A 22192-nucleotide genomic window follows, 5' to 3' on the forward strand; every position below is an offset into this window, starting at 1 on the left:
CCTCCTGCGCTTTGACTTTAGCTATTTTTGTCAGGAAATAGGATTCTCATCGAATGCTCAACCTAGACGGCGATCTTCACAATGGTGCATCCACAGCATTCTCACATTATGCTTTAAGATAGTCCCAGATGCATCCCATGAGCCTTCCTGATTCCTTTCACCCCTTGTAGATAAATCTAAATTTGCGACAAGGCAAAATATTGCTTACATCTTACATTCAGAGTTAAATCAAGACGTAGATTCCAATAATATTAACCTATTTTTCCGAATTAAAACACATGAACACATATATATATATGTATTGTATTGTAATTGCATTTATATAGCGCTTACTACTCCTGACGAGGCGTTGAAACGCTTGTATATATATATTTATATATATATATATATATATATATATATATATATAAAAATCTACACACGCACATATTTATACACATAAATATAAATACATATGTATTCTCATATATATATGTATATATTTGTGTGTGTGTGTATATATATATATATATATATATGTGTGTGTGTGTATATGTATATATATATATATATATATATATGTGTGTGTGTGTGTGTGCATGTATATATATATATATATATATGTGTGTGTGTGTGTGTTTGTATGTATGTGTGTCTGTGTGTGGACATATATACATATATACTTATCTAAAGTGAAATTTCACGATTTTACTCACTGCAAACCGCCCGCCACGTCCTTTCTGGCGCCAGACCGTATTTGCAGATCTTTACCAGCCTGTGAAAGCGCACCTGTTGTGCAGCTTGCATTGCTCTCTCTGATCAGAGGCTTCTGACAAAGATGGGGGAGGCGGGCGAGGGAGATTTCTATCTGCCCCTCTTCACTGGACAATACGTTTCTCCGCCATTTGAATGTATCCGAGGAATGCCTGAGTGATTCATTACTGCACATTCCCAACTATGACAATGGGCTGCCGAAATGGCTGATGGTATCTCTCCCCTGATTTCATTTCCCTGATCCCCTTCATCCCCTGGCCTGTGTACCTCGATTAATTAGAAACCAGGGATTTTCACTCATCAGCTGATGGGGTTTCATGCTTCTCTCAGGCACAAATCTGCAGCTTCCACTATCTCCCTTACAGCCGGCGATCGCTTGAAAAAAAACACAACTTTATAGCAAGGCTGCTGCGTGTTATGTCAGGTGTATGCCATGGCAAGGTTTGGATACTCTTTTTTCTTAAAAGAGATAGTACATTTAAGTAAAGTAGATTTTGAATATCAGATTAATGTAATCCGTATTCGAATGGCCCTTGTCCAAAAATGAACTTCTTGAAAAGGTACACAGGGCATTGCACGCTGTGTACGCTGTCCTAAAGTGATGCATGCACCTGCAGTTATTTCGCGCCCTTTAAAACACATGCATGTAAAATCGAGAGCGCGTTCAGACCTCGGTGACACGGGGCTTCTTTTAATAAGATCCTGTAATAAATCGTCGAGCCATTATTGTTACTGGAGGAAACATTCCATAATTGAAACGTGTCCCCCCTTAGGGTGTGTATCAAATTAATTCACACGGCGACATGGTCCCAAAGGCAATGGAGCATAATTAAATCGCATTTTAAATGCGGAATATTTTAAAATAAAATCTAGCCGCAGAAAAGGAAATACACGGCTGAGACAAAACAAACATATGCCTTTTATGCACACTTCCACCATAATGTGCTAGTTTTCTTGTCGGTGCATTCCCTCTCATTGTTTTTCTTTAATTGCTGTAGTTACAGTTTTTCTGCATTGTTCATAAACCATCCCTTGACGTCGCCTTTCTATTTTTCATGCACAGAGCACACGAGTATAGGAAAACCACTTATAGCCCCCCCAAAAAATTGAATTAGAATTGTCGCATAATCCCAGGTTCCTGAGAGCATAGAATCTCAGTTTGAATATTTAAATTTAATACTAAAACATTTAGTTATGCGAGGTTTTGAGATCTGTAATACCACCTATTGCGGTAAGAAATTACTGGTTACCCCATTACTACAATCCCTTGCACGCCTTAGTACACATTCACCTCTTGCGAAAGACACCCTTCTGTCCACAAAAAATAAACATTGCCACTAAACAACACAGTCTTCCAGAGACGGCCATCCTACCAGAGCTGCCTCAGAGACTAATATTCAAGCCACCTTCAAAAGGGAAACAAGTATGGAAGAGCAATAGATAGCTGTATTTGGAAAAGTACCAGGGTAAGGAAATTAGCAACAAGTAGTCCATGTAAAACTTCTTATTCTAATCCTGATCCCAGTCCTCAAATTTATTGGGGATGTGCCAATCCTGACAGCTACAACTTCCATACATAATGAAACACCTGAAACTGAAATGCGCTGCGCCTGTTCTCTATTCAGTCCCACCTTCGTGCGTGTCAAAGCAGCAAATACTCTTGCCCTAAATCCACCACCCCATATATTCACATCCAGTCAACAATGGGTTACAAAATTGAGGAAGAAGATCAAGTTGCCCTTCTTCATTTCCAGTTTACATACATTTAATTCATCAAGATATCCTGAATATAATTCGGGATCTATTGCCTCCCCAAAGACTAGGCCATGATTTCGCTGTTCAAATTCAGGGCACAGTGTTGATGTGGAAGCATGCCCCCCACTTCTAGCAGGTAAGAAATCTTTTTTTAAATCTCTTCCTCTTCTGAAAGACTTTTGTCCTGGCAACATAACCAGATACTGTTCTAAACTCATCCGGAGAGAGAGGAAATATCTCTTCAGGGGAAGAGGGTTCCTGAAAAAGCAAGCAGTGCACAATATCCTCCTCGCTATTTATTTATTTATAAAGTTTTATATAGCGCAAACATGATCCCAAAGGATATCGGAGCGCCTAACAAATAGAGGGAAAGGAAGATAATAGTAGCAGTACAATCATCAGAAGAGGTACCAACCTAAGAAAATCACATATGCATATCAAACACAAGGTTACAATCGAAAGAGACAATAAAGGGTAAGATAAAAACTAGAACATAGCGAACTGGGAGGGGAGCAAGTGACTAGTAAAGCAGAATAACACCAAACGTAGGACTTAGGGTATAGGTCCAAAGCATTAAGGTGGGAACTTGTTCATGTGGAATCTTTTTACTGCCAATTTGAGGGCAACCTTGGAGGAGATTCTGCGTATTTCCGGTGGGTGAGAGTTCCAGATCTTTGGTGCAAAGCCGAAGAAAGCTCAGTGACATGTTCTCTTTATGCGAAAGATCTGAGGTTTCAGGAGGTGAGATTTAGCACTCTGAGAAGGTCTACCCCCTCCGGATAATTCTAGCTTTTGCGCTAGATAACTGGGGGTTTTGATATAAAGGGCTTAGTGAGATAGACAATCTTTAGCTGAATTTTTGCTTCACAGGGCAACCAATCTAGGGATTTTAAGACTGGGGAAATGTGCTTGTTTCTTTTGGTCCCCATGACCAGTCTGGCCGCTGCATTAAGTGAAGCCCTTAGTAAGGCCAAGGTATATTTGGGGGGCCACAAAGTGTAGCACTGCCATAGTCTAGCCTTGGCAAAACAAGCACTTGGGCCACTTGCTTGAAGTCAGCTTGTAGGAGGAAAGGTTTGAGATTCCTGAGTATCCTCATAAGGTGATTCACACGCTTACAGACATTGCTGATATGAGTATTCATGTTCAGATGCCTGTCTAGGCTGAGTTAGAGAGATTTGGCCGAGTCAACAATCAGGGGGGAGCAGTTGAAGGCAGTGAGGTGGTCCATCCAAAGATCTGTCTTGGGGATGTGATTTGGGGAAGAAATGAGAAGGAAGTCTGTTTTGGAGGTGTTGAGCAAGAGGTGGTTCTCAGTTAACCAGTTTTGAGTATTTATTAGGGTAGAGTTGAGTGCTATGAGGTAATTCGGGGAGGAGATTTTCAGATAGAGTTGCGTGTCATCCGCACACATATGGAAGAGAATGTCTGCAGAATTTAGAGCATTAGCTAAAAGTTCCAATAATAAATTGAAGAGTATAGGGGATAGTGCAGACCCTTGGGGGAACCCCCATGGATACTAGTGATGGCTGGGATAGAGAGTGGTTGGCCATAACTCTTTGGGATCTGTGGTGGAGGAAGGACGAGAACCATTGCAGCACCGAACCAGAAAAGCCCATCCTGTGCTTCAAAAGGGATAGGAGGTTGTTGTAATTAACAGTGTCATATGCTGAGGAAAGATCCAGGAGGATAAGGAGGCAGGATTCATTTTGATCGAGCATTTTAAAAATGTCATTCATAAAGTTCGTGAGGGATGATTCGGTGCTGTGCCCACTCCGGAAGCCAGATTGGTGTTGGTCCAGGAGATGGAAATTCTCAATGTGGGCACAGAGTTGAGATTGGACGCATTTTTCTAGGTGTTTGACAAGGGTGGGGATGTTAGAGATAGATATTGATATTAGGATAGGATGCACAGCTTGTGAGCATAAGTTCAGTGCGATTGGGTTCACCTAGGGTAGCGTTAATACCCCTAAAAACGCCAGTGATAAGTACATGAAATGTGATTCCAGTGGAACACTGGGACCAAACCCTTGGGAACACCTTAATTTCCTCTAAATGGATAGAGGATTCCACAATGTTTAGTATTTCAAGTTTTTTTCTTTTTATTGATCAAAAGTTCATTAAATGTTGATTCACAACGTGTTGATTTAGTTCATATTTTCACTCATTAGAAAGCATGAGTGCCATCATAATTATTCAGACATCATTATAGTTCCAAAAATATCCAATGCATTTCGGGCTCTACTATGGGCCCTTCATCAGGGAATAATGCTGTAACAGAAGAAATATTCTACATTACCATCTACCATATAACATTAAACAGTTCACTCAATTGTACATCTCCTAATTTCCAAAAACGAGACTCTATACACTAATATGCAACAAAAAGTATACGGTCACTGAGATATAAATGAATGGTCCACTCACATGTCTGTTGGTTTGGTCACTGCTTAACTGATGTGTTAACGCTGTTATGGAAAGAAAGAAACGTGGGTTGTAGCGTGTTGTGTCAATACGGACCGTGAGGTGTGTCATGGCTGCGATATGTTGATGAGTGCACTAACCTGTTGATCGGTAAATTCAAAACGTGAGTCTGGCCACTCGTCCGAGGGTCCGCGCTCATGGCGATTGTTCAATGCAACTATGTTGCTGGTCGGTTCATCGTTTGAAACGCGATGCCGATCACGTGGGTAATAGAGTTGGAAAAAAGACTATCACACTGTATGGGTGTGTGAGGTTGCTCTTGACATGGTAAATGTTTACCAAGGGTCGGCATTACAGTTAAATGCAAGCCGGTATGGTGTGATGTGTACATAAATATATAAAAATAAAGTAAAATAAGAGGTGTAAGCTAAATTGAACATGGTGGTTTCGAACCGGTGTACGTAATAAAAGATTATTCGGAACCTGCTTCAATGGGTGGTGCTGTGGCGGAACTAGATTTCCATGACTGTTAATGTGGATGTGGTAAATGCTAGACAGGAGAGCCAAGTTAACGAGACATAGGGGCAAATTTAACATATATAAAGCGCGTATCATAAGTAACATGAAAATTCATTTCTATCATTCAAACCAAATGGCTTTTGCGTGCACAATTTGAAAATCCAATAATTCTCTCTCTGGAGAATGTATTTAGTATTGTCTCTTCCTTCTGTTTTGTTGATGGTCTCTAGGATTATGAATTTCAGCTGGGCAATGCTGTGCTTCGCTTCCATGAAATGCATTGCAACTGTTGATTTTGCATTCTTTAAACGTACATTAGATTTGTGCTCGGTAAGTCTTATTTTCATCTTACGTTCAGTCTTTCCAATGTATAATTTGCCACACGGGCATTTGAGGGCATATATGATGTTTCATGTGTCACAAGTCGCATTCACTCTCAGTTTGATTTCTTGTCCTTTCATTGGATGGTTGATTTTGTTGCCTTTTATCACGTTATTGCAATGTCCACAATTATAACATGGTATGGTTCCATGATAGATTTCAGAGACAGATATTCTTGGTTGAATCATTTCTCCTAGATTTTTTGTTCTTGTAAACGCGAATAAAGGAGGTTCCTTAAAACTCTGATTGAAATCAGGTTCTAACGTGAGCATTTGCCAATGTTTGAGGATAGTTTTTTTATATTTGTAGCTAGAAGTTGAAAATTTAGAGATAGCAACAATTCTAGTTTGCTCTTTCTTTTGACTTGGTTGTAGAAGGGTGCTTCTGTCTTTTTGGTCAATTTTAGATTTTGATTGATCTAGAATGTGTTGTGGATATCCTCTTTGTTTAAACTTCTCTTCCATTTCTTTTAGTCTGTTTTGTAATGTGCTATGTTCAGATGTGATCCTTTTGACTCTGGCCATCTGTGAGAAAGGTAAGTATTTCTTTAGATTGTGCTCATGAAAACTGTTGTAGTGAAGCATATTGTTGCGATCTGTGCTTTTGATGTGTAAATCGGTTGTAAGGCCCTTGTCTGTGCGGATAATTTTTACATCCAGGAATGTAATGCTAGTCTCTGATATTTCCCAAGTTAATTGTATTCTCTCATCAATTTGATTGAATTGTATAAGAGCCTCTTGTAGTTCATCTTTTGAGCTGGACCATAAGATGAAAATGTCATCTATGTACCGAATGAAAGTTTTTAGATTTTTGTTCCATCGTTCGTTGCCTAATATGTGCTTTTCTTCATAAAACTTCATGAAAAGATTAGCATAGACCGGTGCGGCTGAATTGCCCATAGCTGTCCCAACCAGTTGTAGGTACCATTGATCCTTGTGTTTGAAATAACTTTGATAAAGAGAGAAAAGCATCAGCTCCATCAGAAATTTTTGAAAGTTCACGTCAAGATCAGTGTTCATTAGTGCGTTCTCAATGGCTTCAATGCCCATGGAATGTGGTATACTGGTGTATAATGATTTTACATCTGCTGTGCATAAGATTATATTGTCGCTAGGATCCAGTTTTATGGTCTCGAGTTTGGTTAAGAACTCTGTGGTATCCTTAACATATGTTGCCATGGATTTTACTACAGGTTGCAGATATTTATCCAGTAGTTGACCCACTGGTTCATGTATGCTGTTCCGAGTCGACACTATAGGTCGTAATGGAGGGTCGAGTAGATCTTTGTGAATTTTTGGAACCATATTTAAAGAAGGACTTTTAGGATGTGCTTTCAATAAGAATTTTTTTGTTCTGTCATTGATTGTTCCCATTTCATGTGCTCTGTCCACGATGTCTTTTAAGTTTTTTGAGAATTCGGTGGTCGGATTTTGTTCAAGTCTAGCATTTACCACATCCACATTAACAGTCATGGAAATCTAGTTCCGCCACAGCACCACCCATTGAAGCAGGTTCCGAATAATCTTTTATTACGTACACCGGTTCGAAACCACCATGTTCAATTTAGCTTACACCTCTTATTTTACTTTATTTTTATATATTTATGTACACATCACACCATACCGGCTTGCATTTAACTGTAATGCCGACCCTTGGTAAACATTTACCATGTCAAGAGCAACCTCACACACCCATACAGTGTGATAGTCTTTTTTCCAACTCTATTACCCACGTGATCGGCATCGCGTTTCAAACGATGAACCGACCAGCAACATAGTTGCATTGAACAATCGCCATGAGCGCGGACCCTCGGACGAGTGGCCAGACTCACGTTTTGAATTTACCGATCAACAGGTTAGTGCACTCATCAACATATCGCAGCCATGACACACCTCACGGTCCGTATTGACACAACACGCTACAACCCACGTTTCTTTCTTTCCATAACAGCGTTAACACATCAGTTAAGCAGTGACCAAACCAACAGACATGTGAGTGGACCATTCATTTATATCTCAGTGACCGTATACTTTTTGTTGCATATTAGTGTATAGAGTCTCGTTTTTGGAAATTAGGAGATGTACAATTGAGTGAACTGTTTAATGTTATATGGTAGATGGTAATGTAGAATATTTCTTCTGTTACAGCATTATTCCCTGATGAAGGGCCCATAGTAGAGCCCGAAATGCATTGGATATTTTTGGAACTATAATGATGTCTGAATAATTATGATGGCACTCATGCTTTCTAATGAGTGAAAATATGAACTAAATCAACACGTTGTGAATCAACATTTAATGAACTTTTGATCAATAAAAAGAAAAAAACTTGAAATACTAAACATTGTGGAATCCTCTATCCATTTAGAGGAAATTAAGGTGTTCCCAAGGGGATGGTCCCAGTGTTCCACTGGAATCACATTTCATGTACTTATCACTGGCGTTTTTAGGGGTATTAACGCTACCCTAGGTGAACCCAATCGCACTGAACTTATGCTCACAAGCTGTGCATCCTATCCTAATATCAATATCTATTTATAAATTCAAACCTCACGTGGAAGGATAGCACGCACAAAATCTATCAATCAACTTCAAAAGTCTGAACACAATGAGCAACTTTGAGGAAATTTCCAGAAGCACGGAGGCCAGGGCCTCCACTTTTGCCTTCAAAGCCGATGAGGCAGACAGAATATATGGTCTCATTAGGGAGGAAATCTCACAGGAGTCCAACACACGTACTAAGGAGCAAAACATAAGGCAATTAATATATCTATTCAAACGCAAAATAAATCAACAAATGCATGCAAGCACATTGGTGAGATATCACAAAAATCAACGCATACCCCGCGGTCTTAGAATTGCCCTCAAACCGTCTCTCTGCAAAAATTCTAAAAAAATTCCAGAACCGATGGTATGAAATACTAAACAAATGTTCACTTGACCTTATATTGTTGATCATCGAGGAATTATCAGAAATCTTAGAGGAATTAACCAAAGAAATAGTTGAAACACAAAATGAACTATCTATACTACTAACTGAAGAGGAACTGACCACAATCTTGGATGACATACACACTCAAATGGAGAAACATACCAAAGATTTAAATGAGAGGAAAATCAGAAAATACAAAAGAGATACATTGGATTATCGCCTAGGGGAAGTGTACACCTGGGCTGAAATTTATTCAAGAAAAAGAGCCAATAAACCTTATACATCACAAACCGATACATCCTCTTCTGACAGTGATTCAACACAGAGAGCTAGACAACAACGAACAACAACCAAAACAGCGGAACCACCAACTAGTGGTGATATTCAACACATCGACTCTGAACCCAACATACAACCCACCACCCAAACTCCAGCACAACAGAGTCATTTTTTAGATCAGGGTCAAGCACAAAAAGGAGACCCAGGAGAGGCCAAAATAAGAGAGTCAGAAAAAGAGAAAGAGAAGGAAGCACCAGCAACAAGGCACACCACGGGTACCAAGAAAGATCTGAAAAAAACTCCAAAGATCAATTAGTGATTAACATCAGTCAGCATCAATTAAAACAACATGAAATACAACTACTACAGAAAGGCACATCATTTGTACCTACACACACAACGGATCAATTGGAAGTAGAGGTGAGTTTTTATAAACTCATGCGAAAACTACGGCTACGCCATTTCTTTGACAATGTTTTACCGGACCAGACTACTCAAGAGGAGGATCAACTATTAGGACTCAGACCAAGCAGCACATTTCAAGCTCCAGTCAGCCACAAAACAATTGATATGTTTGAGAAAATGGTGAAACAAGATCTCAGTAAACTCAAATATCAACGACACACAAATAAGAACATAACTCAGAAGGACCTGGATACTCTGAAAAAATTATCACACAACGAGAAAATAATCTGTACCAAGGCAGACAAAGGTGGTGCAATCGTAATAATGGATCGAACACAACACGAACTGAAAGTTATGGAACATGGAGGAGACACGAACATTTACATGAGACTTGAACAAAATCCGACCACCGAATTCTCAAAAAACTTAAAAGACATCGTGGACAGAGCACATGAAATGGGAACAATCAATGACAGAACAAAAAAATTCTTATTGAAAGCACATCCTAAAAGTCCTTCTTTAAATATGGTTCCAAAAATTCACAAAGATCTACTCGACCCTCCATTACGACCTATAGTGTCGACTCGGAACAGCATACATGAACCAGTGGGTCAACTACTGGATAAATATCTGCAACCTGTAGTAAAATCCATGGCAACATATGTTAAGGATACCACAGAGTTCTTAACCAAACTCGAGACCATAAAACTGGATCCTAGCGACAATATAATCTTATGCACAGCAGATGTAAAATCATTATACACCAGTATACCACATTCCATGGGCATTGAAGCCATTGAGAACGCACTAATGAACACTGATCTTGACGTGAACTTTCAAAAATTTCTGATGGAGCTGATGCTTTTCTCTCTTTATCAAAGTTATTTCAAACACAAGGATCAATGGTACCTACAACTGGTTGGGACAGCTATGGGCAATTCAGCCGCGCCGGTCTATGCTAATCTTTTCATGAAGTTTTATGAAGAAAAGCACATATTAGGCAACGAACGATGGAACAAAAATCTAAAAACTTTCATTCGGTACATAGATGACATTTTCATCTTATGGTCCAGCTCAAAAGATGAACTACAAGAGGCTCTTATACAATTCAATCAAATTGATGAGAGAATACAATTAACTTGGGAAATATCAGAGACTAGCATTACATTCCTGGATGTAAAAATTATCCGCACAGACAAGGGCCTTACAACCGATTTACACATCAAAAGCACAGATCGCAACAATATGCTTCACTACAACAGTTTTCATGAGCACAATCTAAAGAAATACTTACCTTTCTCACAGATGGCCAGAGTCAAAAGGATCACATCTGAACATAGCACATTACAAAACAGACTAAAAGAAATGGAAGAGAAGTTTAAACAAAGAGGATATCCACAACACATTCTAGATCAATCAAAATCTAAAATTGACCAAAAAGACAGAAGCACCCTTCTACAACCAAGTCAAAAGAAAGAGCAAACTAGAATTGTTGCTATCTCTAAATTTTCAACTTCTAGCTACAAATATAAAAAAACTATCCTCAAACATTGGCAAATGCTCACGTTAGAACCTGATTTCAATCAGAGTTTTAAGGAACCTCCTTTATTCGCGTTTACAAGAACAAAAAATCTAGGAGAAATGATTCAACCAAGAATATCTGTCTCTGAAATCTATCATGGAACCATACCATGTTATAATTGTGGACATTGCAATAACGTGATAAAAGGCAACAAAATCAACCATCCAATGAAAGGACAAGAAATCAAACTGAGAGTGAATGCGACTTGTGACACATCAAACATCATATATGCCCTCAAATGCCCGTGTGGCAAATTATACATTGGAAAGACTGAACGTAAGATGAAAATAAGACTTACCGAGCACAAATCTAATGTACGTTTAAAGAATGCAAAATCAACAGTTGCAATGCATTTCATGGAAGCGAAGCACAGCATTGCCCAGCTGAAATTCATAATCCTAGAGACCATCAACAAAACAGAAGGAAGAGACAATACTAAATACATTCTCCAGAGAGAGAATTATTGGATTTTCAAATTGTGCACGCAAAAGCCATTTGGTTTGAATGATAGAAATGAATTTTCATGTTACTTATGATACGCGCTTTATATATGTTAAATTTGCCCCTATGTCTCGTTAACTTGGCTCTCCTGTCTAGCATTTACCACATCCACATTAACAGTCATGGAAATCTAGTTCCGCCACAGCACCACCCATTGAAGCAGGTTCCGAATAATCTTTTATTACGTACACCGGTTCGAAACCACCATGTTCAATTTAGCTTACACCTCTTATTTTACTTTATTTTTATATATTTATGTACACATCACACCATACCGGCTTGCATTTAACTGTAATGCCGACCCTTGGTAAACATTTACCATGTCAAGAGCAACCTCACACACCCATACAGTGTGATAGTCTTTTTTCCAACTCTATTACCCACGTGAACCGACCAGCAACATAGTTGCATTGAACAATCGCCATGAGCGCGGACCCTCGGACGAGTGGCCAGACTCACGTTTTGAATTTACCGATCAACAGGTTAGTGCACTCATCAACATATCGCAGCCATGACACACCTCACGGTCCGTATTGACACAACACGCTACAACCCACGTTTCTTTCTTTCCATAACAGCGTTAACACATCAGTTAAGCAGTGACCAAACCAACAGACATGTGAGTGGACCATTCATTTATATCTCAGTGACCGTATACTTTTTGTTGCATATTAGTGTATAGAGTCTCGTTTTTGGAAATTAGGAGATGTACAATTGAGTGAACTGTTTAATGTTATATGGTAGATGGTAATGTAGAATATTTCTTCTGTTACAGCATTATTCCCTGATGAAGGGCCCATAGTAGAGCCCGAAATGCATTGGATATTTTTGGAACTATAATGATGTCTGAATAATTATGATGGCACTCATGCTTTCTAATGAGTGAAAATATGAACTAAATCAACACGTTGTGAATCAACATTTAATGAACTTTTGATCAATAAAAAGAAAAAAACTTGAAATACTAAACATTGTGGAATCCTCTATCCATTTAGAGGAAATTAAGGTGTTCCCAAGGGGATGGTCCCAGTGTTCCACTGGAATCACATTTGATGTTAGAGATAGGACAGAAGTTGTTAAGGTCCGTACTATAAGCTGTAGGCTTTTTTAGGATTGGTGTTACCTGAGCTGCTTATAGGCAATCCAGGATCGTACCTTGTGGGAGAGACACATTGATAATCTTTGTCCAGATGGGGGTGATGACCTCCTTCAGTTCTTTGAAAGTGGACGGTGGTAACAGGTCGCTAAAATGATAAGATGGGTTGATACTCTGAAGAATCTTGTGGGTGTCTTTTTCGCTGAGTGGAGTGAAAGTGCCCCATGAGGCATTGTTCCTTGTGCTCAGGCTGGTCGGTTCAAACTTCTCTGATAAGGTCGAGAGGGCGTACAACCCCCGGCTAGCAAGAGCTCCTTCCTGGAGTCAAGATCAATATTGATGAGTCTAGATTTCTCAGTAAAGAAGGCGGCAAGATCCTCGCATGAAGCTGGGTTGACTTCAGAGACAGTGCGGTTTGGTATTTGTACCGATTGTTGTTTCACCAGCTCAAAAAGTTTCTTGGGGCGATTAGCTGCTTGATTAAGTTGGGATCTGAAGTAGTCGACCTTAGTGATCTTGATTTGCTTGTTATAGGAGTTCCTTATCATTCTAAGGATTATTAGGTGGTCCGAAGATGGATTCAATTTCCAGGAAGGTTCAACTGCCCTAAGGTGGCGGCGCTCTGGGTTTAAGTTGTTGTTGAACCATGGTTTGGACATTTTAGGGGAGTCGTTTTTTTGTTGGAGTGGAGCAATGGAATCTATGATGCTAGTAATAGTAGAGTTGTAGAAGTTGATGAGTGCATGTACCTCGGTCATGTCAGCTTGTGGAGGGAGGGGAGATATACAGTGTGTTGCTAGATTGGCTGAATTGATATTTCTGAGGTCCCTTTTTCCAAATCTTTGATTTTGCTGGTTGAACCTTCCTCAGAGAGACTTCCAAGTAGATAAAAAAGAAGATGCTGTGATGATCGGACCAATCACACTGGGAAATGGTGTCCAGTGTGTTGGTGTGACCTTTGGAGATGATGAGGTCCAGAATTTCTCCTTTATTATGGGTTGGCTGTTCACAGTGTTGGATCAGTTCATGATCATTTAAGAATGATTTGAAGCATGTAACAGCTTGGTCATTGAGGTTGGACCAGTGCAGGTTGAAATCACCAAAGAAAATTTGGCCCATAGCGGAAATCAACATTGCTAGAGATGGTTTCCATTAATTGCTCGATGAACGGGAGGTTGTCCCAGGTGGGTGGTAAAATGTGTGTAGTTTGTACACCGGAAGGTTGTGACTAAAGATATTGAGACAAAGGTATTTGCATGAGGATGGGGTAGAGGACACTGAGTGGAAGACCGATAGTGAGCTACGATGTATACAAGCTAGACGATCACCCATCTTCAAAGCTCTGTCTAGACAGATTATGTCATGGGTAGGAGGCACTAAGAGGTCTAGGAATGGAGTGGAAGCGGGATTGAGCCAAGTTTCAGTGAGGATGATGATGTGCTTCTCATTGGGTTGGATGAGGTTGAATATGTCAGAGGCGTGTTTGCTGGCTTACCTGCAGTTGAGTAGTACGCATTTAAGTTGGACCGGTGTATGAGGGGGAGGAGACTGTATGATGTTCACTCTCATAAGGATGTCAATATTTAAGCCTCTAGAGTTGTGAGGGGGTTCTCTGTATCGGCTAGCATGAATAGTTTGAATTTGACCCACCGTAATCTTGTTGTTGTCTAAGGTAAATGAGTAAGAAATTAGTAAGTCATTGATGTCATTAGACATGAGATAGGCCTTCGCTCTTCAGGGGCGGGAGGGAGCGTTAGGTAGGGGTAAGGTTTTGGAGGAGGAGCGGGGGGAGGCTGACCAAAGCGAATTGTGTCTCTAGCAGTTGCTCTGGGCAACTTTGCACTGGAGAGGAGGGAACTGATCAGGGGAGGGGTTCAATCGAGAAGGCTTTCAGATCATAAAGTTTGACGGTGAGAAGGTGCAAATGGCGAGATAAATCGCTCATGCTCGCCACCAGGTCTGAATGATGTGAGAGGTGTAAATATTGATTGGGGAATTCTGGCTGAGAGGAAGGGTCTTGATGTGCACCAGAAAGGTCTAAGGTGGTATTTTGAGGTTACAGAGGGAGGAGTTGGTCAGCGCCGACTTGCGGTGTTCCATTATATAAGGATAGAGGGGTTGGTATGAGTAGGAGGGTGGGAGGGCCATTGCCCTGTGAGTCAGGAACAGTCAAGTAAGGATTGAGTGGGTTTGGTGGAGCACGGTCCATGCAGGGCAATTGCCAAGACTCCGACCTAGCAGGTAGCTTAAAAGGAGGGATGCGTGATGGGTGAACTTTCGATGAGTCCGATGGTGATAGGGTGAGAGGGGGACTCAGCGCTCGAGAGTCAACCTGTATCGGTCTGGGAAAAGGTGAGAGGAGGGAACCAGTAGGCTTGCCCGTACTATGAGTCAGAGTGCTAGTGTGTTGGGTCAGTCTGACCTGGGATAGAGAGGTTCTGAGGTCATCTAAAGGCGGGGGATGATTTCGGGCGAGTGTGGACCTCCCAAGTGTGCAAGGGGGAGGACTGGATAGGTCCAGAGTGGTGATAGGTTGTGGATCGCCTGCTTGATTGTAGGGAAGATGTTGGCCATCATGGTTATATTAGCATTAGAAGCTTAGAAATGGATGATTCCATTGTTGTAGAGGGTAATAGTGGCATTACCATTGAAGGTGAGCGAAGGAGATGTTGTTAATTTGAGACCATGAGGTGTTTTCCTAATGCCTAATATACGATGCATGGAATATATCGCATTCTGCCAGCATGCTCGTTTTCTGGTATATAAGATGAGGTCATTTACTATATTACCCTTCTTTGTACAGAAGTAGATGTCTGAGAATATTGTATCGGGACTGTCTTTGAGTATGCGATGTTTGTGTTTTTTGGCTGCATTTTTGGAGAGGTTAGGCGGGTAATTGTTAGTGAGAGCATTGTATCCTGAGGAGTCGGGACTGTTCATCCTTCTGATGGTGTGTCCTAGCAACCTAGGGGCCTCCACAAATGGGTGCAAGGAGGTGAGGGTATGTTTGTTTAACAGGTGGTCTTGAATGGAATATAGATGCTTCATTTGTCACAAACCCAGAGCCAAATCATAACACAATCCAATTTGCAAAGACAAATAACTTAGGCTATCCAATATCCAAAAAACCTAAACACCCAGACATCTAGCTAATGAAGTGATGACCACCAAGAACAAGCATTGGCATAGGAATAGGTCTTACATATGGGCCCTTATAAGTATTTAGCCATATAGCACATTATCCTGGGTTCTGTGCCACTAAGGATTGAAGAGATATACAAATCTCATTCTCTAAGCAAGTTTGAATATGGTGCTCGATGTCGCTTACTGGGGTGTTGGATAAATAACGCAGGGTATTGTGCAGGGCTCGTGCGAGATACACAGCCTTGCTTCGGGGAGGGAGTTCACATGCTGTTGTTTGTTAACCACACTGGAATGCACAAACACAGACCCAGGGTAAGAAAAAGCTGACCATAAGGAGTAAAGTACGGGTGAACTGTGTTAGCAACTGGGGGTGCGTTCAGTGTCAGTGCAGAGGTTTCTCAGTTCATGATGAGTTTCCAGGAAATTCCAATGGGTCTCCAAATCACCGCAATGCCCCTCCCTCTTGGAAATTATGAGCACGACAGCATGGCCTTACTACAGGGGCTAGTAAATCTGTGGCTTCCCTGGACTTTGGCCACATGCTATTCCTGGAGGGTAGCTCTACAGGGAGTGAGTTGGGCTGCATCAGACTCCCCAACAGGGGTGGCTAACTAATGATTTGTCCAAAAGAAAACAAGATAAAACAAGTGTGTGTTTGATTTTTATTTAAATAATATACCTCCACATTAAATGGTAGATGTTCATCCGTCACTAAAGACCGGGGAAATGTTAAAATGGTAAATTGGTGTTTCCATTCATTTTCCTGAGTCTGGCTGGAAAGAATGGGTGGTGGATCTAACAATACACTTGAAACTTAAAAACACTTTTACAGTTAAACTTCAAAACCTGATGTAAATGACATTAGTATTCCATTGCATTTCGAACTCGAGTTGCCAGACAGGCTGTCTTGTTTATGAATCAATGTTGTTGTGCCAATGGAAGTGGGGGGTGTAGCTTCTCCTCCTACGCCTTTGCATAGATGCACCTATAGTTCTCCCTCTCCCTGAATCAAAAGTGATTCCATCTGTAGAGTTGGGGTGTAAAGCAAGCATTTCCCAAGAAATAGGAGTAACAATATATGCTTAGACATTCATGGCCAGAAGACGGAGACAAGTATGTGAGAAATGATTGAAAATCTGAGCCAAGCTAAGGCCAGACTGTGGATGGGGCCAGGAGTGTAGTTTAAATGCACCTCAATGTGCCAGCCACAACTGGCCTGTGATTAACTGTATAGAGCTACGAAAGGTCCTGCCATACTCTCTTTTGAAGAGGCTAAAACAGCATGTACAAGAGAATTATCTGAGGTTTATCACAGAAAGGCCGGCAATGATGGAGAAAAATAAATGCAGGGGAGGGAGCAGCTGCATCAGTCTTAACCTGAAGCTGCTTCCGAGGATCCCGACGCCCACTGTGAACATAATGAGCTGATACGAAGAGAGACCAGGACTCAGGGAAAAGATCATATAGCACTCCCTTTTTTTGGTGTTGTTTGTTCAGCCGCCACCATGACCTGTTGCCCCCACTCTTCCACATGTGCTGTCAATGGTGGATGGAGCAATAATAACCGGGACATTAAAATGTTGTTCAGAGATATGGAGTGAAGCTTGGAAGATGAGCAAGAAGTTTACAAAAAAATAGTGCACAAAATGAAAAGATAAGAGCTAAAGTGGAACAATAGCAGAAGTTAGGCTCTGCTCCGTGGGAAGAAACAAAAGAGCACAAGGCAGGACAAAGAGGAAAAATTACCCTCTAGCAAGCAAGGCTTTTAAAATGACAATCGAAGTAGCAAATAAAAAGGCAATAGGGGGCTGAAAGCCCACAGAGTGAATACAGCATGTCTCAAAGAGACAGCACATGTGCTGCCTAGGCTCGACCTAAACAGATCTCGTAGGTCACTAATTTGGAAAGGTATGTAGCTTATCTAACCCTGGGCGAAGAACTACGCTCCGTTTGCGGAGTTTGCAGAGTTTCGGCAACTCCGCGCTCCGCGGAGAACGCAAAGTTGTCGAATGCTCCGCAAACTGCTGCGTAGCGTAGTACTCGCGCGCTCAATAGCATTTTCGCGTGCGCGAGGATGATTGTCGGTAAGATCGAGTTGCCGAACACGCAGAAACTGCAATCTGGCACAGAATAACTCGCGAACACGTTAGTAGTGACCGGAAATAAGGGGACGCGAGCGGGCGGGACAAACCTCATGGGTAACTTCGCGCGCTACACATCCCGAGCATGCAGGCAATCAATCAATCAATCAATCAATCAATCAGGATATTTGTATAGCGCGCTACTCACCCAGAGGGTCTCAAGGCGCTTGGGGGAGGGGGGTCCGCTACTGCTCGAACAGCCATGTCTTGAGTTGCTTCCTGAAGCAGAGTTGGTCTTGGGTCAGGCGGAGGTGGATGGGGAGGGAGTTCCAAGTCTTGGCTGCCAGGTAGGAGAAGGATCTTCCTCCCATGGTGGATCTTCGGATGCGTGGCACGGCGGCGAGGGCGTGGCTGGTCGATCGTAGCTGGCGGGTGGGAGTGTAGAAGGTCAGGCGGTTGTTGAGGTACCTGGGGCACAGTTCGTGGAGGGCCTTGTGTGCGTGGGTGAGGAGTTGGAACGTGATTCTCTTGCTGACGGGGAGCCAGTGAAGGTCTCTCAGGTGTCCGGAGATGCCGCTGTGTCGGGGGATGTCCAAGATGAGTCGTGCGGAGGCGTTCTGGATGTGTTAGCGTCTTTTCTGGAGTTTGGCTGTGGTTCCGGTATAGAGGGTGTTTCCATAGTCCAGTCGGCTGGTGACGAGTGCCTGTGTGACCGTCTTCCTGGTTTCGGTGGCGAGCCATCGGAAGATCTTTTGGAGCATGCGTAGGATGTTGAAGCATGATGATGAGACGGCGTTGACTTGTCTGGTCATCAAGAGGGAGGAGTCCAGGATGAAGCCCAGGTTGCGTGCGTGGTCCGTTGGTTTGGGTGCGCTGCCCAGGGCAGGGGGCCACCAGGAGTCGTCCCAGGCGGAGGGTGATGATCCAAGGATGAGGACTTCCGTCTTGTCTGAGTTCAGTTTCAGGTGGCTGTTCCTCATCCACTCGACTACGTCTTTCATCCCTTCGTGTAGGTTGGTTCTGGCGATTCCTGGGTCGTTGGTGAGGGAGAGGATCAGCTGGGTGTCATCGGCGTAGGAGATGATGTTGAGGTTGTGTTGGCGTACGATGGCTGCGAGGGGGCTCATGTAGACATTGAAGAGGGTGGGGCTGAGTGATGATCCTTGTGGTACGCCGCATATGACTTCGGTGGCCTTGGATCTGTATGGGGGGATGCGGACTCTCTGGGTTCTTCCGGTGAGGAATGAGATGATCCACTCCAGTGCCTTCTCTTGGATTCCGATGTTGCTGAGGCGCTGCACTAGGGTGCGGTGGCAGACCATATCGAATGCTGCAGAGAGGTCCAGGAGGATGAGGGCCGCTGTTTCCCAGTTGTCGAGCAGGGCTCGGATGTCGTCAGTGGCTGCGATGAGGGCGGTCTCGGTGCTGTGGTTGGCGCGGAAGCCGGACTGCGAGTGGTCGAGGCTGGTTGGGCGAGCGCAATTGGTGATCCACTGCGTGAGGTTGTTGGCTGCTTGGTTGGGGTCTGTTGAGCTGGCGGGAGGGTTCTGGCTCAGTGAAGTGGTGAGATGGTCGGTGGTGATCTTGTTCCAGTTCCTGCGGGGAACCTGTTGCGGGTGGTGGTGAGTCGTGGTCTTTCTGAAGCTGAAGTGGACGCAGCTGTGGTCTGTCCAGTGGAGTCCGGTGGAGTGGCTGAAGGAGATGTACTTGCTGGAGGAGAAGACTGGGTCAAGCGTGTGTCCGGCGTAGTGGGTGGGGGTGTTCACCAGTTGCATGAGTCCGAGGTTGGCGAGGTTGTCCAGCAGGGTGGTGGTGGTGTTGTCGTTGTTGTTCTCCAGGTGGAAGTTGAGGTCCCCTAGGAGGATGTAGTCAGCGGAGGCGAGGGCGTGCAGGCTGATGATGTCTGTGATGTCTTCGCTGAATTGTGTGCGAGGTCCTGGGGGTCTGTAGATGAGGGTGCCTCTGAGTGTGGTCTTGGGGTCGGTGTGTATCTGGAAGTGAAGATGTTAAGCGGCTGTGAGGGTGTCGTCTGAGTTGGTCGTGATGCGGATGGTGTTCTTGTGGACGATGGCGATGCCTCCTCCTGTCTCGTTGACGCGGTCTCTCCGGGTGATCTTGTATCCGTCCGGGATGGCGACGGCGATGTCAGGCGCTGAGGAGGCATTCATCCATGTTTCCGTGAGGAAGGCGACGTCTGGCGATGTGGTGTCGAGCAGGTTCCAGAGTTCCACGGCGCTCCCGAAGACGAAAAATGGCTCGCGAACGGGTCAAGCAAGCTACTACGCATGCTCGCGGAGCTATGCGTAGTTCGCGGAGTGCAAGTGCATCTTCGCGTAGCTCTGCGGAGTGCGGCTATGCGAACTACGCCCAGGCTTAATCTTATCCTAAATATGGTTTAACCAAAAAATTGTCTTCTTGAGCATAGATTTTCAAATAATAACTCCATTGGGGTGATGTTTGGAATAATATTTAGGACACAATATTTATGCCAGGCGACATTCTGGCTATGATTTCTGATACAAATAGCACAGAAAGGGACAGGTAGTATTTTAAGACCAGAAGGTGCAAACTCCCACAGACATAAGCAATTACAACAATGTTCCTGGGTCTAACAGCTAACGGTGGGTTGGGTGTAGAAAAACATACTACAAATCAATATTTCTGACAAAAGAAAAAGCACGCTTTTTTAACACGAGAACCCTCACCCACCCTGAGGTAGTATGCTTCATCATAGTGTTACCCCTTTTGTGGTGTGGGCTGAAACAGGAGGAGCTGTTAAATTTCCAACTACCCTATGAGAGTTAAGGTGTGGGCAAGCTAATCAGAATGCTAAAAATATATGGTGTAGAGAATAATAAAACTTTAGCTGAGTCAGACTCCAACTATAGTCTTGTCTGGCAGGGACAGCATTACAACAGTAAAATGAAGCAGAGAGGAAACTCATCCCTGACTACATCATTGGGTCAACATGTTTCTGCCTTAAGATTAGCCTAATTAAAGGTGTAGGGGCATTCATTAGAACCTGTTAAAACAACTGCTGAAAAGTGCATAAGTAAAAAAAATATATATTTTTAAGGTATGGATACAAATAGTGGTCATCAACAACCAATGGGAAGGATACACCTGTCAAGTACTTAAAAGAAACAAGGTAAGTAGTCAGAACATCATTCATCCAACAATGTCTGAGTTAAACATTCACAGTTTATCATAAGAGTGTACAAATAAGACCAGTGCACCCGAAAGACATAGTGAAAACCATGGGCCCGATTCACAGAATTAATTTAAGAAAAAATCCCAAACGTACTACTTTTGGTATTCACAGAATGAACTTACTACTTTTGGTATTCACAAAATGGATTTACGACTACTAACTTTACGTCCGCACTCGGGCCGGAATGGCGGAGCTTGCGGCCCGGATGGCGGAGCTTCCAGCTTGGAGGCGGAGCTTCCGTCTCAGAGGTGGGGATTTAGCCATGGCTGAAATCTCCACCTCTTGGCCGGAAGCTCCATCTCCGGGCCGGAAGCTCCGCCTCTAAGCTGGAAGCTCTGGCTCCGGGCCCGAATTTCCGGCCCGAGTGCGGACGTAACGTTAGTAGTCGTAAATCCATTCTGTGAATACCAAAAGTAGTAAGCGCATTCTGTGAATACCAAAAGTAGTAAGTTTAGGATTTTGTCATATGTTAGTTCTGTGAATCGGGCCCCATGCTCCTTAGATGTGTAGTAAAAGTTGGTGTGCCATAAAAAAATGTATAATCAACAATGAATCCCCACAAAATAGGTTCTTACCCGCTGTAGTCAGGCATAGTGCCTCTGCTCGAAGCTACCCTAGCAAGGAACTTAGAGTTGCGGCTGAAGAGCATACACCAAATATAAAGTTTGAATTATTATTGTGTCAAAAATAACCAGATTAAAAAAATTATTAACATATCAAAGGGAATATTACATGTGGCACATATATATATAAACATTATAAAAGGATGTGCAGTCTGCTTCCCACTTGTACAATGGTGCTACTGCCTTTCCAAAGTGTTTCAAAGTTACAGTCATATGTATGTGGCTGCTCGTGGAAAACAATGCTCCTTGTTCTAATCCATGGCAATAAGGAGATCTAGCTCACCCTCTGTCAGCAAATAACCCTTATTGGGTATTGAACAAGGCATTGTTTCACCCAAACATGGAGTTGTTGTCACCCAAAATAATGCTAGAGTGGCAAAAACACACAAAAATATAGAGCGCCACTCCGCCTGAAAATCAGTGCTTTAAATGGAAAAATAAAAGTGCAGGGTACCTGTTTGTTTCTGAGAAGTGCCGGTACTCTCCAACTAAAGGTATTGCATTTCT

This window comes from Lissotriton vulgaris, chromosome 4_1 (assembly GCF_964263255.1).
Source record: "Lissotriton vulgaris chromosome 4_1, aLisVul1.2, whole genome shotgun sequence".
Classification (NCBI taxonomy): Eukaryota; Metazoa; Chordata; class Amphibia; order Caudata; family Salamandridae; genus Lissotriton; species Lissotriton vulgaris.